This window comes from Theropithecus gelada, chromosome 3 (genome assembly GCF_003255815.1).
Source record: "Theropithecus gelada isolate Dixy chromosome 3, Tgel_1.0, whole genome shotgun sequence".
In the NCBI taxonomy this organism is placed as follows: Eukaryota; Metazoa; Chordata; class Mammalia; order Primates; family Cercopithecidae; genus Theropithecus; species Theropithecus gelada.
Genome location: NC_037670.1, coordinates 37,319,969 through 37,342,046, shown reverse-complemented (window position 1 = coordinate 37,342,046; position 22,078 = coordinate 37,319,969). Strand labels below are relative to the sequence as shown.

At 38.1% G+C, this 22,078-nt stretch overlaps 1 protein-coding gene across 3 annotated transcripts in view; it reads left to right on the top strand.

Annotated features, from left to right (window-relative positions):
* JAM2 (junctional adhesion molecule 2) overlaps window positions 1-22,078 on the top strand; it is a 78,544-nt gene that overhangs the window by 1,566 nt on the left and 54,900 nt on the right. The gene's annotated exons all lie outside the window — the stretch shown is intronic.

Sequence of the window (22,078 nt, the reverse complement as noted above, 5' to 3'; positions counted from 1 at the left end):
TTTCTTTCTTTTCTTTCTTTCTGTCTGTCTGTCTCTCTTTCCTTCTTTTGTAAAATGAGTTACTATTGCTATTCTTGTTCCGGTAAAGTAATACTTATAATACTTAACCTGCGGGATGAGTGTCTAGTACCACAATACAATGATGTTTTCTCACGCCCTCGCTGCCCAAATGATCATCACACAGCTCAAGTGATGTGAGCCACGTCCCTTTGTGGAGGAGGAAGGTGCACATTGTCTCAGGGAAGGGACATGTGCTGACCAATATTATATAAAGTCAAACCAGAAAGCCAAAGTTTCACAATGAAACCCTTGTGCAATTTTGAAATATAAGTTGGTATTATATGGAACACACAGAAGAAAAAAATGCACTCATGCTAAAAGGCAACAGAGAGGTAGGTTGGACAAATTGTAACAGAACAACTGAGAAAGTTATGTATTCTGCTGAAATCCTAAATTTCAAATAGAAAAGAGTGTGCCTGTTAGTGTAGAATTGTCACTAAATAAAAACAGAAAATCGTTTCTGCTCTGCTATTCCTATTGACTCACCAACATAGAAACAATACACCCCAAGTTTGAAATCGTAATGGAGAAACAACCAAGAGGCAAGCAAAAGCATAAATGAATGGGGCTGAGTGACCTCTTCAAGCTTTAGGTAAATATAACACATTTGCTCTGCTAAACTTGATTCCTACAGGGGATAAATTTGGAAGTGTTGCGGGGACTTTTCTATATTGTTCCTGAGACACCAAAAGATCTGGCATTGCAAGAGTGTTTTATTTGTGTGTGGGTTTTTTTTTATGTTTAAAACAATTTTAGAACAGTTTGGATTTAGATAAAAATTCCAAAACTAGTATAGAGAGTTCTCATATACTCCACACCCAGTTTCCTGTACTGTTAATAACTTACATTAGTATGGTACACTTTATTCAAATTTCCTTCATTCTTACCTAATGCCTTTTCTATTCCAGGATGCCATCCAGGCTACCATATTACATTTAGTTGTCATGATTCCTTAGGTTCTTCTTGGTTGTAACAGTTTCTCAGGCTTCCCTTGTTTTCTCTTGCTATAATGGGTTTGAGAAGTACTGGTCAAGTATCTGGTACAACAACTGCCAATTGGTGTTTCTCTGACATGTTTCTCATAACTAGTCTGGGGTTATAGGGTTTTTGGTGGAAGATCAGAAAGTGGTAAGGGACCTAGGTAAAGGGACATTTTCATCACATTATCTCCAGGGAACATACTGTACACATGACTTACTGCTGTTCATGTGAACCTTGATCGCCTGTAATCCTACTCATAATGTAGTGCATACCAGTTTCCTCCACAGATTACCTACCCTTTTATCTTCATTTCCATACTAGATTTTCTGGAAGGAAGTCACTACATGCAACCCACACTTCTTCAGAAACGAGAGTTATGCTCCATCTCCTTGCAGGCGGAGTATCTTCATAAATTATTTGGAGCTCTTCTGCATGGGAGATGTGTCTCTCTCTTCCCTTCATTTATTTATTTAATCATGTGTTTTTCTATCAGTATGGCCTGATACATATTTGTTTTATACTTTGGGTTATAATTCAATACTATTTTATTTATTAAAGACTTAGTGGATTTCTAATACTGTTGTTACAGATTCATCTTCTTAATATTCTTCCCAGGTGTAACTGTGCCACTCTTTTGGTCACTCCTCTCATATACAATATCATGCTTACTCCCTTCCTTCCTTTTTTTCCTGTTGTTTATGAGCATTCTTTATATCTTTCTTAGTAGTCTGAAGGATTGCTTTTTTGTTGCTGTTCTTGTTATTTAAATGATGAGGTCAGTATCACTGTTGATACATGGACATTTGTGTGTGTTTAGTTGAATTACATTTTTCTTTCCCACTCCATTAGGAAAAGAATTTCTTGATGTTTGCTCACCACTGTATGTCCAGTGCTGAGTGAAGTCCCTGGTTAATAGTAGGTATAAATATATGCCTGTTGATTCTGTGGTGTCTTAGTCCATTCAGGCTGCTGTAACAAAATACCATAAACTGAGTAGCTTATAAACAACATTTATTTCTCACAACTCTGGAGGCTGAGAAGTTCACATTCAAGATACCAGCAAATTCAGTATCAGGCAAGGGCCCACTTTCTGGTTCATAGATGGAGCCTTCTCAGGGTGACCTCCCATGGTGGAAGAGGCAAGGCAGCTCTGACGTCTCTTTGTAAGGGCACTTGTTCTCATGACCAGATCACAGTCCAAAGCCTTCAACTCCTAATACCATCACATTGATGATTAGATGTCAACATATGAATGTGGGGGGACATAAACCATAGTAGATGGAATGGGGATGAGGTAGGGTAGGTAAAAGAAGTGTATAGATTGAACTGATTGCAATATAAATCATGAAGCTCTAACTTCATGTTAAGTAGGTAGGGTGTCAGATTTCTCTGAGGCATCATTTAAGCTGATATCTCAAAAAATAATAGGAATGAGTATTCTGTGTTTGGTAGGGAGTTGTCATGCCTTTTGGGGTCTCTCAGAGCCAAGGAACTGATTGTGAATGATCTACCTAGCCAGTAGCAGCTGGTCCTCAGATCTGGACTGGGACCTGATCCAGGCGCTTAGCCTGAGTCTAATCTCTCATCAACTGATAAAGATTGTGGTAGGAGAGAGAGGTCTGAATCTTTTGTAAAAGCACAAGGTTCTGCCTTTTTGCCAGAACTGACCCAAAGCAGCACTCCAGGGAACTGGTACTAGGAAAATTCTGCCCTCTGTATCTATTGTTAAGAAGCAACTGTCATAATCAATTTGCTGGGGAGAAGTGGTTCCATGCTGGCATAGTCTCAATTATCTGATGAACAGAAACGTTAAAATGGGCTTGTAGGTGGATTTAACAACCATTTCAAGACTATGAAAGAAATTATATTAAAAAGAATGAAGTCAAAAACAAGAACTTCAGCCTGAGCACAGTGACTTCGCTACAACCAAGAACACTCATTTATCCTCCCACATGCGCAGTTTAATGAGAGAAGCCCACGGGAGCTTACGGATGTTCACCACCCATGGTTTCCATTGCATTGGTTTCCTCCTGTGGGCCTTCTCCATAGAGAAGATGTATTAGAATACAGAGGTAAGAGCTGCTAGCTTTATTGAAGTCAGACCACCAGGAAGCTATAAAGGCCATTACTTAAAATAATATTTTTTCATTCCACGCAATATAGTAATAACACTGCTGAGTCAATACTCCAGTATACCCCTCTAGCTAGATTGATGTTTTGAGGAAGATGATAGTGAGGATGGAAAAGGGGAATCAGAACATGGGTCAGGTGGTTCCTTTGGCAAAAGCAGCAAAAGAAAACTTAAAACCAAGGGCTGTTTTCTTGGACGGTATTAGTGTTAACAAGGCTAGAACTCAGAAAAAGCAATCCAACTGCATTACTTTTCTATTGCTGTGAAACATATGACCACAAACAAAACAATACAAATGTATTGTCTTAAAGTTCTAGAGGTCAGAAGTCTGAAACAGGTCTCACTGGGCTAAAATCAAGGTATTGGCCGGGCGCGGTGGCTCATGCCTGTAATCCCAGCACTTTGGGAGGCCAAGGCAGGCGGACCAGAAGGTCAGGAGATCGAGACCATCCTGGCTAACATGGTGAAACCCCATCTCTACTAAAAGTACAAAAAATTAGCTGGGCATGGTGGCGGGCACCTGTAGTCCCATCTACTCAGGAGGCTGAGGCAGGAGAATGGTGTGAACCCAGGAGGCAGAGCTTGCAGTGAGCCGAGATCATGCCACTGCACTCCAGCCTGGGCAACAGTGCAAGACTCCATCTCAAAAAATAAATAAATACATAAATAAAATAAAACAAAATCAAGGTATCGGCGTAGAGCATTCCTTCTGGAGGTTCTAGAGCAGAATCTGTTTCCATGGCTTTTCCAGCTTCTGGAGGCTCCCCATTCACAGCTCTGTCCCACCAGCTTCTAAGCGTGTGATGCCAGGCTGCCATCTCTCTAGTTCTCTGTCTTCTGCTTCCTTCCACTCATTAGGACCCTTGTCTCACCTGACCTTGGGGTCACCTGAGTAACTCTGGATAATTTACCCATTTCAAAGTCAGCTGGTTAGCAACTTTCATCCATCTACAACTTCAATTCCTATTTACCATGTAAAGTAAGATATTTATAGTTCTGGGGAGTAGGATGTGGACATCTTTGTGGGGCTATTATTCTGTCTCTCACAGCAGCCAAAACAGTGTTTTCAGTGTTGTAGCCAAGAATATTCTAGATTCTGTGAAATCACCATAACTTTTAAAGTATAGCTCATAGTGATATAAAGCTGGTTGGTTTTTTAGTTTTGTTTGTTTGTTTGTTTTATTTGAGATAGAATCTCGCTCTGTCACCCAGGCTGGAGTGCAGACGTACAATCTCAGCTCACCACAACCTCCACCTGCCAGATTCAAGCAATTCTCCAGCCTCAGCATCCTGAGTAGCTGGGATTACAGGCGCCCACCACCACGCCTAGCTAACTTTTGTATTTTTAGTAGAGACTGGGTTTCGCCATGTTGGCCAGGCTGGTCTTGATCTCCTGACCTCAGATGATCTTCCTGCCTCAGCCTCCCAAAGTACTGGGATTACAGTCGTGAGCCACCGCACCCAGCCTAAAGCTATATTTTTTATGAGTTGTTTTTCAAATTGCATAGTATGGTGGTAAAGAACATGCACTCCAATGCTGCACTCTGTGCTCTTACCAGCTGTGTGATCTTATACAGGTTAACACCTGTATATATGTCAGTTTACTCATCAGTGTTGGTGATAATCCCAGTAAGAGTGCTTACCTCATAGAGATTTAGGAAGAATTACATGTATAGCACACTTAGTAAACTGGAGAAGCCATTGAAGCCTTTTGACATTGAGTATCAGTTTGATTTGCATTTTAAAGAGAATGCATTGGATGGAGTATGGTGAATGGAAGGATTGGGGTGGGGGGAGTCAAACTGGGGAAACCAGTTAAAAGTTATTGGAGTAGTCCAGGCAATTGCTTATGTAAGTACTTATTTTATATAGTTTATCGGTAAATATACTCACATAATTACACATACACATTTAACCACTGACAATTGCTTTTTACAGCTGTCACCTAGTGATGTGATATGTTCTGAGAAATGTGTCGTTAGGTGATTTTGTTATTGTGTGAACATCATAGAGTGTACTTACACTCTGTGGTAGAGCCTGCTGCACACCAAGGCTATATGGTGTAGCCTGTTGCTCCTAAGCTACAAACCTATACAGCATGTTACTATACTGGATACTGTAGGCAATACCTAAACATATCTAAACATGGAAAAGGTACAGTAAAAACAGCATAAAAGATCAATGGTACACCTGTATAGGCACATACCATGAATGGAGCTTGTAGGACTGCAAGTTGCTCTGAGTGAGTCAGTGAGTGAGTAATGAATGAGTGAAGGTGAAGGCCTGGGACGTTATTGTATACTACTGTAGACTTTATCAACACTATACACTTAGGCTACCCTAAATTTATAAAACAATAAAGTTCGTGTGTTACAGCAGTACAGGCGTTATAGCATCACTAGATAATAAGAATTTTTCAGCTCCATTATAATCTGTGGGACCACTGATATAGTTCATTGTTGACCAAAATGTCATTATGTGGTACATGACTGCATTTGAAATGTAGTTAATTAAATCTGATCAGGAATTTTTTTTAAAAATGGCTCTTTGGTTTTTAAGGAAATTTTAAAAATCATGTATGCTGCATTTTCAACTTTCTGTTCAGTTCCCAACCTATAAACATGAAACAGTAGCTCTTTTGGTTACTATATAGACCTTGTTTCAATGTTTTTCTCTTTCCCACACGTAAGTTTATTTTCAGTATTTGTTTCCAGTGTTTCCAGAGTTTCCCTGAGTTGTCATCCTTAGAATGGTCATTTTACTGGATTTGATGTTCAGAAGAGTGGCCTTCTATGTTCCAAAGGGTATGAGTGTATGCGTGCATGGGGTGTGGGGGGAAAGAGAGAGAGAGATTGAAGGAGAGAGAGAGAGGATGGATGATTTTGTGCTCAAATAAATGCCTGCTGACAGGAACACAAAACCCTACTCTATGAATCTTTAGGCCAGTGAATGGGTAGGAAATGCTCTCCAGTTTGAATTGTTCCTACATTTTATGAGCAGAGAAGTAAATCCTGTGAAAGTATTTCAAGAGCTGCCCTCTTAGCTGTCCATTGTCTTGGCTCAGAAAGTCCTAAGGAAGAATCCTTGTAAACTTAACAGACAGGAATTTTGTTTCTCACTGGAGAGCTCTGCTTTTCTTTATCGCATGTCATCAGCATCAAATTTTTATTTGTTTTGTTGGGTTTTCTGTTTTGTTGTAGCTGTCGAAATTTTCTACGGGGATAATTTAGGACGGGCTTGTCTTTATATTTGTAAGGAGGAGTAAAAATGCATAACCTGGTCTGTCTTCTTTATGCTAGGTTTATCCAATTTGCTTGCTTTCATTTTGTCAATGCAGTCACCCGCTGTTTTTACTCTTCGCTTTCTTCACATTGTGAAACTTGCTAAATACATACTATGGACAAAACCAAAGATAAAAATGAATTAATTGTTAAACACATTTTCTTATATGTCTAACTAAGAATAATATATGCTTAGGGTAAATTCAAACAGAGCAGCAAGTTTATAAAACAAGAAATAAGTCTCCTTTCCAGCCTTCCTAACTCCTATGCCTCTCAGATACCCCATCCTCAAGTTTCCTGCATACGGTTTCAAGAAATTAGAAAATAAATAGTTCCAGTATATATAAGCATATACTCTTATAATTTCTTTAGAAATAAAGATCACAATTTATTATGCTTACTGCTATATACCTTCCAGAAAATCAAATCATATTATATATAGTGTTGTGCACCTTGCTCCAAAAAGTTATTTATGTTAGTAATTAAGCTACAACCTAAAGTTCAGTCTACAAGCAGGACTCAAGATAACATCTTATAGAAGCCTTTAAAATTGTTGTGTCAAAATGCAGTGGGAGCTATTTTCTAACTAGAACCACCAAAAATAATGAAACAAAGTGATTAGTAAAACAGAGGGAAATAAACTTCCAAACCAGTAACCAAATATGAAAAGGGAAAAATTCCAACCAAGATCCAGTTAAAAAGTCCAAAGGAGAACGTGTATAAACCCAGAGAGGACAGAGACACTAGCACCAGCTAAGATTCGCAGACAAGTGCAAATGGGTGCTATTTTTAAAGGAGACCAAGGAAGCAATAATGACCACAAATAAAAAGGGAACATGTGAAACTTCTGGGCAAGTGCTAAATTTGAAAAGACCGAATGGTGTTTATGTTTTTTAAAAATGCACTAGAGGGCTGGGCACCGTGGCTCACGCCTGTAATCCCAGCACTTTGGGAGGCCTGAGGTCAGGAGTTTGAAACCAGCCTAGCCAACATGGTGAAACCCTGTCTCTACTAAAAGTAGAAAAATTAGCTGGGCGTGGTGGCATGCACCTGTAGTTCCAACTACTAGGGAGGCTGAGGTGTGAGAATCACTTGAACGTGGGAGGTGGAGGTTGCAATGAGCCAAGATTGCACCATTGCACTCCAGCCTGGGCAACGGCAAGATTCTGTCACACACACACACAAAAAAATTCACTAGATGCATTTTTCAAATAGGAATGGATTTTGATCAGAAGCAGAACTGATACAATGGAATAAACAAAAACTCAAGTATCCATTTGTCCAATAACCAAAACATGCAGCCATCTATGTCATAAAACATTAAAATTGTACCTACGCATATTGGAGACATGAGATTATTGTACGGTCCATATAGTTAGTGCTTTTGGATCCAGAACAAGTCAGGTTCTTTTGTGCCGTGTGTTTGTGTGTGTGTGTGGGGGGGGGTGGGGTGTAAACAAGTGAACATCTATGCCATTTTATCTCGACACAGTACTTCTTCCCAACCTTCATTCGTCTGTGTTGTTGTTGCTATTGTTCCTCATGTGGCCAAAAGCAATTTCTCCCTGAAGGTCTAACTCCAAAATTCCTTGCGCCTTCTCCTAATTCTTTCTAACTCACCGATTCCTCAAAGTTGATGTCTACTGTATATTATACTCTGGTGTTTTTGGTATATTCTTGATTGTCTTATGGCACTTACTAAGTTGTACTTTTATAATTTTTCCATGTATATCTCTCTGTAGTGTGAGCTTGTTGGGGGCAGAGACAACACATCTTTGGGTCCTTAGTACCTAGAGTACTGCATGGCACTTTTAATACTTGATTAAATAGAATTACATAAGCTGGAATTTAATGCTTATTTGTTTTGTAGCTTCATAAAATTATATAACATTTTAGTAATAAAAACCTTAAGACATATGTAAAATTAATAGTCCCAATTGAATGCATAATATTTCTGCTCCTAAAACTCTCTCCTCCTCTTTTTAACAGTGGCCTCCCTAGAGATACAAGGAAATATAGAGACTGGTCTGCCTTATAGGATTTTAGGAAATTTTCCAGATTTCCTGATGCCTCCTTATATCCTAAAAGCACATAAGTTCCTCTTGAATTAGTAAGCATTGATTAAAAACTCAGATGAGTCAAACAATACACTCCTCAAAAGTTGCTTAATCTAGAATAGAACAAAGCACATGTATTAGTCTGTTCTCATGCTGCTATAAAGGACTGCCCCAGACGGGGTCATTTACAAAGGAAAGAGGTTTAATTGACTCACAGTCCCACATGGCTGGGAGGCCTCAGGAAACCTACATTCATGGCAGAAGCGGGAAGCAAACACATCCTTCTTCACATCATGGCCAGAAGGAGAAGTGCTGAGCAAAAGGGGGAAAAGCCCTTTATCAAATCGTCACGTCTCATGCGAACTCACTCACTATCATGAGAAAAGCATGGAGGTAACCACCCCCATGATTCAATTACCTCCCACCAGGTCTCTCCCACAACATGTGGGGATTATGGGAACTACAATTCAAGATGAGATTTGGGTGGGGACACACCCAAACCATATCAGCATGTTAGTTGTAAAAGTTCTACTCTGAAGCAGGGTATCTCCAAACTTTCCCCTCATGGCCCAATCTCTTTGTTACTCAATTGATATAATAGCAATCTATATCCCATAATGAGCAAAAGTTTATTAAGAGAGATGAGACAATAGAGACTGTTTTAGTCTATTTCTGTTGCTGTAACAGAACACCTGAGACTGGGTAATTTATAAACAAAAGAGGTTTACTTGGCTCACAGTTCTGAAGCCTGGGAAGTTCAACACTGGGCAGCCACCTCTGGCAAGGGCCTCATGCTACATCAGAGCATAGTGAATGGCATCACCTGTGGAAGCACCCACAGGAGCAGCAAGCGAGTATGTGCAAAAGAGAAAAAACACAAGTGATAGCCTCACTTTTTTTTTTTTTTTTTTTTTGAGATGGAATCTCACTCTGTCACCCAGGCTGGAGTGCGGTGGCGCGATCTCGGCTCACTGCAAGCTCCACCTCCCGGATTCACACCATTCTCCTGCCTCAGCCTCCTGAGTAGGTGGGACTACAGGTGCCCACCACCATGCCCGGCTAATTTTTGTGTATTTTTAGTAGAGACGGGGTTTCACTGTGTTAGCCAGGATGGTCTCGATCTCCTGACCTTGTGATCCACCCACCTCGGCCTCTCAAAGTGCTGGGATTACAGGCGTGAGCCATTGCGCCTGGCCGATGGCCTCACTTTTTAACAACCTGCTCTTGCAGTTACTAATCTAGTCCCATGAGAACAAGAACTCACTCACCTGTGTGAGAATTAACCCAGTCCTATGAGAATGAGACTAATATCTTCGTGAGGGTGGCAGAGTCTTCATGACCCAAACACCTCTTTAAGGTCCTACCACCTCTCAACACCATTCCACTGGGAACTCAATTTCCTATGTGTGGATTCTGAGGACACACTTCAACCATTGTAGAGCCTGATAAAGTGATCTTCATTTCCAAATCAAAGATGATTTTCCTAGGCATTCTTGTCAGGTATTTATACAGGTTGGTGCAGAAGTAACTGCAGTTTTAGCTGTTACTTTTAATGATTTTGTGGGATCTTGACACCTGCTCATTAGCACTTAAAAAATTACCCCTGGATCCAGGTGAGTCATCATCTTGGCCAAGAGTCTCATTCGGCATTAGGCAAATGCCAAAATCAGATCCACATAAGAATCTCAGTTCAACTGTGCTACTGCCACCCAGGACAGCTATCTGAAGATACAGATGTGTTTGAAAAACATCAGATCAGTGATCTTCAAACTTTTTTATATTACATATCCTACTTCGTTTTTTAAAAGAGCATATGTCCTGACATTTTTTATAAATTATAATATGTATTTCTGTATCGACATATTAATCATAAAACATATAATACATAGAATAAATATCAAATGAATGAGATAATGGAGCATTAAACAATAACACACTAACAGGGCAGAAATGAGGTGGTTATAGCCCTATATTACAGTGTTCTGTAAAGGCTGTATAAGTAAAATAATGTGAGATTGGTACATGAATAGACAGACAAACCAATGGAAGAGTATATAAACTCCAGAAATTATGCCAACTTTATTTAGAAATCACGTGCGTGTGTGTGTATGTGTGTGTGTAAAATGGTAGCATTTGAAACCATGGAGAATGCTTAATCAATATTGTTTCAAATGGGAAGCCATTTGAGAGAAAAATGGATCAGAACCTGATATTCTCCATGATGATTAATTTCAAATGGATCAGAGATCTAAATGTAAGTAGGTAAATAAATTAAACCATACCTCACCCCACCAAAAATAAAATAAAATAAAGCATGGGTCTGTTCTTCTATAAACTGGACTGTATATCAAATGAGTATCTGCATGGGAAAAATAAAACACCCTAAACAAATCCAAAGATAAATGACTAATTGGGAAAGGATATTTGTACGTTACGTCTCTGACAGAGTATTATCACTGATATAAAAGGAGCCCCTAAAAGTTAAAATGCAAACATCAAAATTTTATAAATGGCACACAAAAAAACCCAGAGTTCCCAGAAGAAAAATTTAAATGGTTCTTCAAATATGAAGCTTTTCTCAGCATAACTTAAAGTGCAAATTAGATTGTCCCAAAGATAGCACTTCTTCCCTTAGCAAAATCACATAAACTCATCCACATACTGTTATTGAAGTTGTATGGAAATAGACATTCCACATACTGCTGATGGAGCCGTGAGATGATACAACTGATAGGGAGTAGCAATATGTAGAAATATTGTATATTTACCCTTTGACCCATCATATTCAGCACTATGTAGAAAAATTCTATATCTGCCCTTTGACCCATCAACCCCACTACTGGGAACCTATTTTAAAGCTGTAGTTGCAAAAACAGGATATGCTTTATGCATGGTGTTATTTCTTTTTTATGCATTGTGTTATTTATTTCACAACTATTATAAAAAAATTGATTGAAAACAAATGCCCATTTATAGGTGATTGGCTAAATAAATAACACAATGATAGGCACTGCAGCGATATAAAGGAATAATGGTGATCTCTCTATACTGTTATCTCCAAAATATAGTAAGTGAAAAAAGCAAGATGCAGAACAATCTAATGCAGCATGCTACATTTTGTGTATGACAGAAACACTGGCAGTTTAAACTGTTAACTAATGAAGCTATTAACAATAGGTAGAACAGGAATGGAACAGACTTCTCTTACTATATACAGCTTATTACATAGATTTCATTTTGAAATTTTAAATGTTTTATTTCAAAAAATAAAATTCACTAAAACAGCCATCCTTAAAAATGGGAAACAAATGGAAATAAATGAACATACTGAGCTGGGCATGGTGGCTTACGCCTGTAATCCCCATACTTTGGGAGGCCCAAGCAGGAAGATTGCTTAAGACCAGGAGTTCAAGACCAACCTAGGCCACATAGGAAGGCCATGCCTCTACAAAAAAGAAAAATAAATAAAAATTAGCTGGGCATGGCGGCATGCCTGTAGTCTCAGCCACTCAGGAGGCTGAGGTGGGAGGTTTGCTTGGTCCTGGGAGATTGAAGCTGTAGTGAGCTGTGATTGCGCTACTGCACTGCAGTGTGGGTGAAAGAGCAAGATGCTGTCTCTAAAAGAAAAAAAAAAAGAAATAAAGAAATAAACCTACTGTATATCAAATCAGTGATATAACCACACAGAGGAAATAATTATTTCAATCGGAACCTAAAAACATAATATTCCACCAAACAGTAGAATATATGTTAAGGACAAAAATAGCTGCAAATATGTTTTAAACTTTAGTACTTTAAAATAATGATTTTGTTATTTTGACACTACATTATATTATAGGAAATACAAATCAGTAATTATACTAATGTAAATAGAAATTAAGATTTTTAGTGTAGGAAAAAAGAGATATGTGTATAAAGTTTTTAAAAATTAAGTACAGGTCCTATAATGTTCTATCTGATTTGGAAATGTTCTATTTGAATTGAGTTTGAACTCATGATGCTTTCCTCTTTTCAAAGCTACTTTTCCTATCTGTCCACTAAAAAGACCCAGAAGACATCACAGCCTGTATCAATCAGCTTTGAAGAAGTAATAGATAACCTCAGAAACCTCAGTAGTTTGCCACCATATCCATTATATATTTGGCTTGTATTCCATTTTGGTGGCTCCAGGTCAGCTGCTGAGTTTCTTCTCTACAATCTTCCTATTCTAGGACTCAAGCTGAAGGAATTGGCCCTATTTGGAACAGACAGTCCTTGTGGCCTAGGGAAAAGCAAAGGACAGAGCTTAACAGCTCTGCAAGCTTCTAGTTAACATGAGCTATGCCCATTGGTCAAAGTACATCACATGGCCAAAAGTGGAACTAGGATGGAGAATTGTGTTCTGCCTGCTAGGAGGCCCTAGAAATCATACAATAATAAATAAGAAGGGAGTTAGGAGTTGGGGATAATAATATAAACTATTCTACAACCCCTCAAAACTGAGCATACTTAGCATATAGACGATAATCCCTAAATACCATACCACACTAACAATGACTAGGGAACTTTGGAGGGACACCTGATTCCAGTTTTAGGGTTAGGCGATTTAAGATGAGCCTGGGATGTTTTCTTGCCCTCGTGTATTCGTCTGTTTTCACACTGCTATAAGAAACTGCCAGAGACTGGGTAATTTACGAAGGAAAGAGGTTTAATTGACTCACAGTTCAGTGTGGATGGGGAGGCCTCAGGAAACTTAAAATCATGGTGGAAGGCGAAGGGGAAGCAAGGCACCTTCTTCACAAAGTGGCAAGAAGGACAATGCCAAGTGAAGGGGAAGAGCCCTTATAAAACTATCAGATCTTGCGAGAACTCACTATCATGAGTACAGCATGGGAGAAACTGCCACCATGATTGTTACCTCTATCTGGTCTCTCCCTTTACACGTGGGGATTATGGGGATTACAATCAAGATGAGATTTGGGTGGGGACACAAAGCCTAACCATATCACTTAGAAGGCAAGGTAGCTGTCAAAGACTAATGAGATTGTGCCCAAAGGACAAAGGAATCAACCTAAAAAGACTTTCTTTGGCCAAACTGGAGGCAAGATGAGAATCAAAAGAGAAAATGTAATACTGAATGCAATTGATTTAAATATGTTGAATGTATTGTTAAATGCATTAATTATAAAGATACTAAAAAGAAAATCAAAAAAAATATTTAAAAGTCATCACTCTGGCCGGGTGCAGTGGCTCAAGCCTGTAATCCCAGCACTTTGGGAGGCCAAGACGGGCAGATCACGAGGTCAGGAGATCGAGACCATCCTGGCTAACACGGTGAAACTCCCTCTCTACTAAAAAAATACAAAAAAACTAGCAGAGCAAGGTGGCAGGCGCCTGTAGTCTCAGCTACTCAGGAGGCTGAGGCAGGAGAATGGCTTGAACCCAGGAGGCGGTGCTTGCAGTGAGCTGAGATCCGGCCACTGCACTCCAGCCTGGGTGACAGAGCGAGACTCCATCTCAAAAAGAAAAAAAAAAAAAAAAAAGTCATCACTCTTTGGTCACCATTAGAATTAACTAGGTCAGTTACTCCTTACCCTGATATTTGACAATCAAAATAAATAATTATCTTTATTCTGCTTTCTTTTAGGCATGTATGTGTAACCACAAAGCCTTAACTTAGAAGGAAAAGTTCTTCTTTATAGAATTCAAGCTAATAAATGTCAAAGAAAATAGATAATGAAAAAATAATAGAATCTAATCATCATTTTGCAACATGTAATTGACTTAGGGTATGATTATTAATGGGTAAAATCATTAGAGAAAATGTTGATGAGAGCTTTACGATGGAAGGATCAGTCTGTTACCACCTGAAACACTGATTAATCTTAGCATCATTGAAAGTAGGAAAACCAGCAGGTGCTGTGGCTCACGCCTGTAATCCCAACACTTTGGGAGGCCAAGGTGGGTGGATTGCTTGAGGTCAGGAGTTGAGACCAGCCTGGCCAACATGGTGAAAACCCCTCTCTACTAAAAATACAAAAATTTGCTGGGTGTGGTGGTTCATGCCTGTAATCCCAGCTACTTGGGAACCTGAGACATGAGAATCGCTTGAACCTGGGAGGCAGAGGTTGCAGTGAGCCAAGATTGTGCCACTGCACTCTAGCCTGGGCAACAGATTGAGACTTTCTCTCAAAAAAAAAATAAAAAGGAAGCACATAGTACTCCCTGTGTAATATTCCTGCCCATCCCTCCAAAAAAAAGAAAATGACCTCCACTTGAATGAAGCCTCTCAGCAAGCGAACTTTCATTACAGAAGGATAGATGCACAAATCAAATGACACCACATCGTAGCATGTGCACAAACTCAGAAAGTGGGTTTTTCTGCAGAAAAACTGACCAGGTTTCTGCAACAAGTCAATGGTATGAAAGGTAAAAACAAAAGGGGAGAGAGGAAAGATCAGGTCAGCGCTAGATTAAACACATGCATAAAAGGCCTAAGAAGCAAATGTAATGCTGACATATAGTATGTATCCTGATTCAAATAAGACATCAGGGAAATGTGACTAGATATTAAATTATACCAAGAAATTATTTTTGTTAGTTGTTCAAATGGTGTTATAGCTATATGTCTTTAATCTTTAGTGGTGCTTGCTAAAGTAATAAAGAAAATTATTTGGTATATATGATTTGCTTTAGTATTCTTCAATAATGTAAATGTAGTAAATATGACAAAATCTTTGTAACTTTAATCTGGATGATGATTATATGGTGTTTATTGTTTGTTGTCTCTATTTTTGTATATATTTGAAAATTTTCATAATAAAAACTAAACCCATAAAATAGAAAAAAGATAATATGATAAATATACTGAAATTCTGTTTTTGTTTTTGTTTTTTTCCCCTGAAGCCCTCTGGTCTTTTTTGTATGCTCCACTTTTCACTCTACAGGTTTAAAGAGAAAATGAATAGAACAAAGTGAATTTAATTGAAATATTTGAAATACCAGCGCTTTTTTTCTTTTCTTGAGACAGAGTCTCACTCTGTCACCCAGGCTGGAGTGCAGTGGCACCATCTCAGCTCATTGCAATCTCTGCTTCCTGGGCTCAAGCAATTATCCTGCCTCGGCCTCCCGAGTAACTGGTATAGGCGTCTGCTACATTTGTTTTTTTTTTTTTTTTCCAGTAGAGATGGGGTTTCACCATGTTGGCCAGGCTGGTCTCGAACTCTTGACCTCAGGTGATCTGTCCACCTCGGCCTCCCAAACTGCTGGGATTACAAGTGTGAGCCACTGTAACTGGCTGAAACACCAGCTCTCTTAAATGCTGTGCCTTAACCAGGGTAGTCAGTGTAAGAAATGCAAATTATGTTTGAATAGTCCCTTTTAAAAAGCTATTTATTTAGCCTATTTCCCACTAGTAGTTTTTTTAAAATGTCTTTTTTTAAAAAAGAAAAGAAAACCAATTCACCCCTGTCATCAGCTAGAACTCCAAGCTCCTGGGTTATACAGCAAAGTCTGTTAGTAAATCCAGTGCATAGGAGCTACATTTTTTTTTTTTTTAGCGATGTAGCATGCACCTTTCAGTGCATTTCTTTTGAAAGGGACTTTAATATTTTATTCCCTAAAATGTAAAAATACTCATCACATGAATGCATGCCACATTCATAGACTGATGGCAAGAAAAAGTGAATATAAAAAAGGAGTTGATTAAATTCCTAAAAATTTAAAAGTTTTGTCTTGCATTTGTTTAGTGGAGACTGGTTCCATTAAGGCCTTCTTGTCCACCCCCAGGCTCCTTCTAAACAAGTAAAGACAATACCTGCAGATGTCTTACATTCGACATATCAACTCAAGCACATTTCAAAATTGGCCATAGTTTCTAAAATATTCATTTAATGTTAAAGTTCTTGTTATTAATAACTTAGTGTCAAGCTTCCTGTGAGTTCTTCGTAGGATTTAATTTCTCATAGTTCCTTTAGCCCTGAAGACCCCAAACCTATAAGGATTCTCTAGAGAAGATGCCGATTATGGGAAAAGAATGGAAAAAGGAGAGGCATTTAGCAGCCACATTAGAATAGCCTGGAGCCTGTGTCAGCAGCATATGCACACTGTCATTGTAGCCATTTGTGTCAGAAGCTATTTCTGTGCTGGATAGCACTTTCTCCAAGTACACTATGAATTCATGAGCAAGGGAATGTAGATGTTAATGGAGGAAGAAGTTTCACTTAACCTCCCACTCCTTTGCCTCTTAATTTTAGAGTGGAAGCAAGATTGCATCACAGTCCTCCATGGGATATATATTCAGAGTCCTAATTATTTGAACAATCATATATTACTTGTTTGTACAATTATATATACGTTCAATTGTTTGTATTTAGCCACAAGTTACCAAAATTTGCTGAGTAATGATGAGACCCATGAAGACCAGCCTTTTTCATGATGTGGGCTAGAAGGTTTAAGGAGATTTATTTCTAATTAGAAAATGAAAGGACAAAAGATTTTGGAAGCGGGCTATTGCAACACTTCTTTTATAGAGCAGTTATCCCACTGATGTGTATATTGAATACAAATTTTCTTTTCAGAGAACAATGAACTTACATCTATCTTTTTTTTTCTTTTTTGAGATGGGATCTCTCTCTCACCCAAGCTAGCATGCAGTGGTGCAATAATAGCTTGTGCTAATTTATTTATTTTTTTCGAGAGATGAGGTCTCACTATTTTGCTCAGGTTGGTCTTGAATTCCTGGACTCAAGTGATGCTTTTGCCTCCTGGCAAAAGTGCTGGGATTATAGGCGTAAACCACTGCAACCAACCTGACTTTCATCTTTTACCTAAAGGAGTATTAGTCACATCCTCTCTTACAAGGTGACTCGTGGCAGGTTCATATGGATAGGGATGGTGGACAGAATCACTTTCACTTTTTAAATTGATTGATTTTATGAATTATATTTCTAATATGTATTTGCCAGTGGTACATTATTGAATTCATAAGTTAAATATCCATGTGAAATCTCTTCTAGATGTTCAAAGGACCTCCTTATATTTAACCACAAATGTCAAATTTTGTTCACAAAGAAGCAAAAAGTGTGATGTAAATAAAATGGAACTAGAGTTCCAATGGGCTAGATTGAGTCAGTTCTGCCCTTGGTAATCATATGGTTTTAGAAAAGCTACTTTATTGTATTTGAGTCTTTTTTCCCCTCATTTGTTAAATGAAAGGGTTTGATTTAATGATAGTTTGTGTTGTTTATAATTTAACATTTTATGTTTTTAAATGGGAAAATGTACCATATTTTAGCCTGTTATAATAAAATTATGTTATATGTAGCTGAGAACACGTTTTAAAATTCTAAACTGCCTCCTTTAGAATTCTCCTTGGTTAGAACAGAGCCTGTTTTAGAAGGAAGCAAGAAAATAAGCTCCAAAAATGCTGGATATTCATGAAGTTGACTGTATATCATGCTATAAACTTTTTGTTGGATGCAGTAGGCAACAGGAAGTTGTGGAAGGTTTTGAAGGTATTGGGGATAAACAATCATTTTGACCCTTACATATAGACTAGACTTGGGAAGAAAGGGTAACTGTAAGGCAGGTCTTAGGTATTGAGGTCAGGATTAAACTGGAGGCTGTCAAAATTGTTTAGGAAAAGTTGAATCCAGAAGACACTGAAAATAGAAATTGATAAGATGCAGTGATTGATTAAATATAGGGGGCATCAAAGAAATCAAAACAGGTATTCCAAGATTGTAACCTTGTAGAACCAGAGAAGTCATGGTATTTAATGGAGAAGCAATGATTTTTTTTTATATTTCAGGAAGTAATAAGATAGCCAACTAAATGTGTCTCTAAAGACCATTGGAGAGTGGATGATCATGATCTGTACCTATCCCCTATATTTAAGTGGTAAAATGGAAACAGAAATGTAAAACCACTCTGGGAAAAAACATGGAGAAAATTAGTAGGAGGCAAAAAACTGAACTCTGGAGAACATGCTTAGTTAAAGAATATAAAAGAGCAGAGACAATGACAAAACAAGTGCCCAGAGAAATAATGGACAACCAACAGAACCAGTGTCATGGAAGCTGGGCAGGAATTTTGCAATGTCAGTAGTTATCTAGAGGTCGAAGAATGAAGGGAAAAGATCAGGGTGAAGTGTTGAGTAACCTGAGGGGATTAAAAAGTAAGAAAAAACAAAAATTAGCATTCGAATGGAACTTTACAATTGACAAAACACTTTCAGAGGAATTATTTTACTTCTCATGTTAACATGACTGTGAGACACATAGGACTATTTTTTATCACAGTTTCATAAATGAGAAACACGGGAGCTTAGGGTACTTTTAGGACTTATACCGAGGCAGGACTTAGAGTTACTGACTCAAAATCCCACATTCTTTGCTATCTGGAAGACAAGGATACAAAGAATATGCTGGAAAGTACCAACCAATAGTGTATTTGCAGTGTCCTTGTCTCTCACCACATATAAATGCCTTCTATATTCACAACTCAAATCAAATTCAAAGCAATATTAACCTGAAGGGTAAGCCATAAGCCTGTAATGAGTATTTCATGTTCTAAAAATATTATTTAACTAAATGGGTGAAATATCCAAAAATGAACACATTCCATATTGGAAGGGGTTTATCATCCAATTTAATCATCCTAATAGCATCACAGCAGATCATTTAAAAGGGAAATAGAAAACGTCCTCATAATTTTCTAGCCTTTTTTTTTTTTGCCGTAAGTTCATATTAAAAGAATAACATTAATATTGCTTTAAGCAAAGATAAACATTATTATACGTCATGCATTTCCTAAATTTCAATTATGTGTTATTTTAAAAATTGCTATGTGTGTCTGATGATAGAACACAAGGCTGTTTTTCCTTCCTTTTAAAATAAAAAATAACTCTTTTAGCTGATTTCTTGGGTGCCATTTTGTAATTTCTTTTGTCTTTCTCTACTTCCCAACTTTAGTTTCCATAGGAACAGGATCCATCGGAAAGCATTTGGGATTCTTTCAAAATGTTGACTCCGAGATTTCTAATTAGGGTTCAGGCACTTATAGTTTAATTAATATGAGACTTTTTCTGTGTTTTATCTTTGAAGGTGGAAAAAACTGGGTTATGATATCATAATATGTTTGCCTTTTCAAAGATTTTTATTAGAGATTTGGATCAAAGAGCTTTAAGATCATTTAAAAATGCATTAATACATGGCTGAAAAAATTAAATATATTATGTATGCTATTCTTGACAGATAAGAAGACTTAAAACAACAATTATCCCAGTTGAATGCATCAAAATTAGTTGACTTTTCCTTAGCTGAAAATTGATTCTTTGAAATATAACATAAATCTAGTGTCTTCTATACCTCTTTTATAGTTTGTTGTTGTTTTTCTGAGATGGAGTCTCACTCTGTCACCCAGGCTGGAGTGTGGTGATGCGATCTCGGCTCACTGCAACCTCTGCCTTCTGGGTTCAAGCAACCCTCCAGCCTCGCCTTCCGAGTAGCTGGGACTACAGGCCACTGCCACCACACTCAGCTAATTTTTTGTATTTTTAGTAGAGATGGGGTTTCACTATGTTGACCAGGCTGGTCTCGAAACTCCTGACCTCAAGTGATCCGCCCACCTCGGCCTCCCAAAGGCTGGGATTACAGGCCTGAGTCACTGCACCCAGCCTCTTTTATAGTTTTATTGTGAGAACAAGTATGGTCAATGGAAAATAATGTAGGTGATAGATTTTACTTTTTAAAAATTACCGTTATAGTCACATTACATTAGCTGTATAAGACAAAACAATCCTCAGTTTATAAAACAAAGCATTCAACTTTCTATTAACAGAGAGTGTGCTCAAGGAATTAAATCAGGGACTATCAACAGGAAGGGGATTACTGCCCCCTCCAAAGTCCTGCTGCATGCTCATGTGAGTGAAAACTTCATAATTATCTGAGCTTATACTGTAACTTAACACTGTTTTACATATAAACACAAATATTCTTTTGGACAGTCTTATCATACAAATTTGTATTCTAATGCTCACAATAACCCTATTTTTTTTTTTTTTTGGAGACAGAGTCTTGCTGTGGCGCCCAGGCTGGAGTGCCATGGCACGATCTTGGCTCATTGCACCCTCCACCTCCCAGGTTCAAATGATTCTCCTGCCTCAGCCTCCTGAGTAGCTGGGATTACAGGGGCATACTACCATGCCCGGCTAATTTATGTACTTTTAGTAGAGACGGGAGTTTCACCATGTTGGCCAGCCTGGTCTCAAACTCCTGACCTTAGGTGATCTGCCCACCTTAGCTTCCCATAGTGCTGGGATTACAGGCGTGAGCCACTGCACCTGGCCAATAATTCTATTCTTATATTCCTGTACTATTTGAAATGGTTTCTGATCTTACTTAAATCCCATTTAACATTACAAATGTACACCAGGCATGGTGGCTAATGCCATAATCCCAGCACTTTGGGAGGTGGAGGTAGAGGATCTCTTGAAGCCAAGAGTTTGAGACTAGCTGGATTGGGCAACATGGCAAGATTCCATCTCTGTGAAAGTAAACATTAAGAAAATTAGCTAGGCATGGTGGTGCATGCCTATAGTGCTAGTTACTTGGGAGGCTGAAGCAGGAGGATCCCTTGGGCCCAGAGGCTCAGCGTTGCAATGAGCTATGATCATGTCACTGCACACAACCTGGGTGACAGAGCAAGACACTGTCTCTGAAAAAAGAAAAAATAATAATAAGTGTAGGCTAACATGTGACTTCATTGTGTCTTCTAGTGTACTCATGTGTAAGCATTTATGAATTAAAATATATATTATGTTGTTTTTTTATTTCTCTTTAACATTAAAGGGACATTACATTATTTCCCAAATTTTACATATATATAAATTTTATGTATATAAATTATATGTTTGTATATGTAATGTTATATTATCTATAAATTTTGTTTCAGAATAATAAAGGAGGCATCAAAATTTATTATAAAATGAGGGTCTGATAGTGTTAAGAACCAATGAATTAAAATAAATGAATGCAAATTACATGTATTTAATCACTGCACTAAATTCTTAGGTTTGTGGTGGTTGAAAACAAAATTATATACTCTATTTTTAGGGAAGCAGTTTTTCTCTTTCCAAGATTCATTTTTAGCTAACATGAGCACAAAAATTAAATGGGAGAAAAATGTTAAAAAAATAATTGCAGAACATGCTGCAGAATAATCGTGGATATGTGTAGATGTGGGTGTGTTTCATTAAAATCTATTTAAGTTTTTTTCTTTCTTATGTAGTTAAGGTAAGGATAGTTTTTGAATTATTCAGTGTCAAAATTACTTTTGGATTTTTGTGCAAAGAAGCTATAAACCCATAACATTATCAAAAAAGTCAAAATATAGATAAAACTTAATACTTTCTTTGTTTTATTTATTTATTTTGAGAAGCGGTCTCACTCCTGTCACCCCGGCTGGAGAGCAGTGATACAGTAAAATTCGCTGCAGCTTCGACCTCCTTGGCTCAAGCCATCCCTCCCACCTCAGCCTCCTGAGTAGCTGAGACTATAGGCTCCTGCCACCATGCCTGGCTAGTTTTT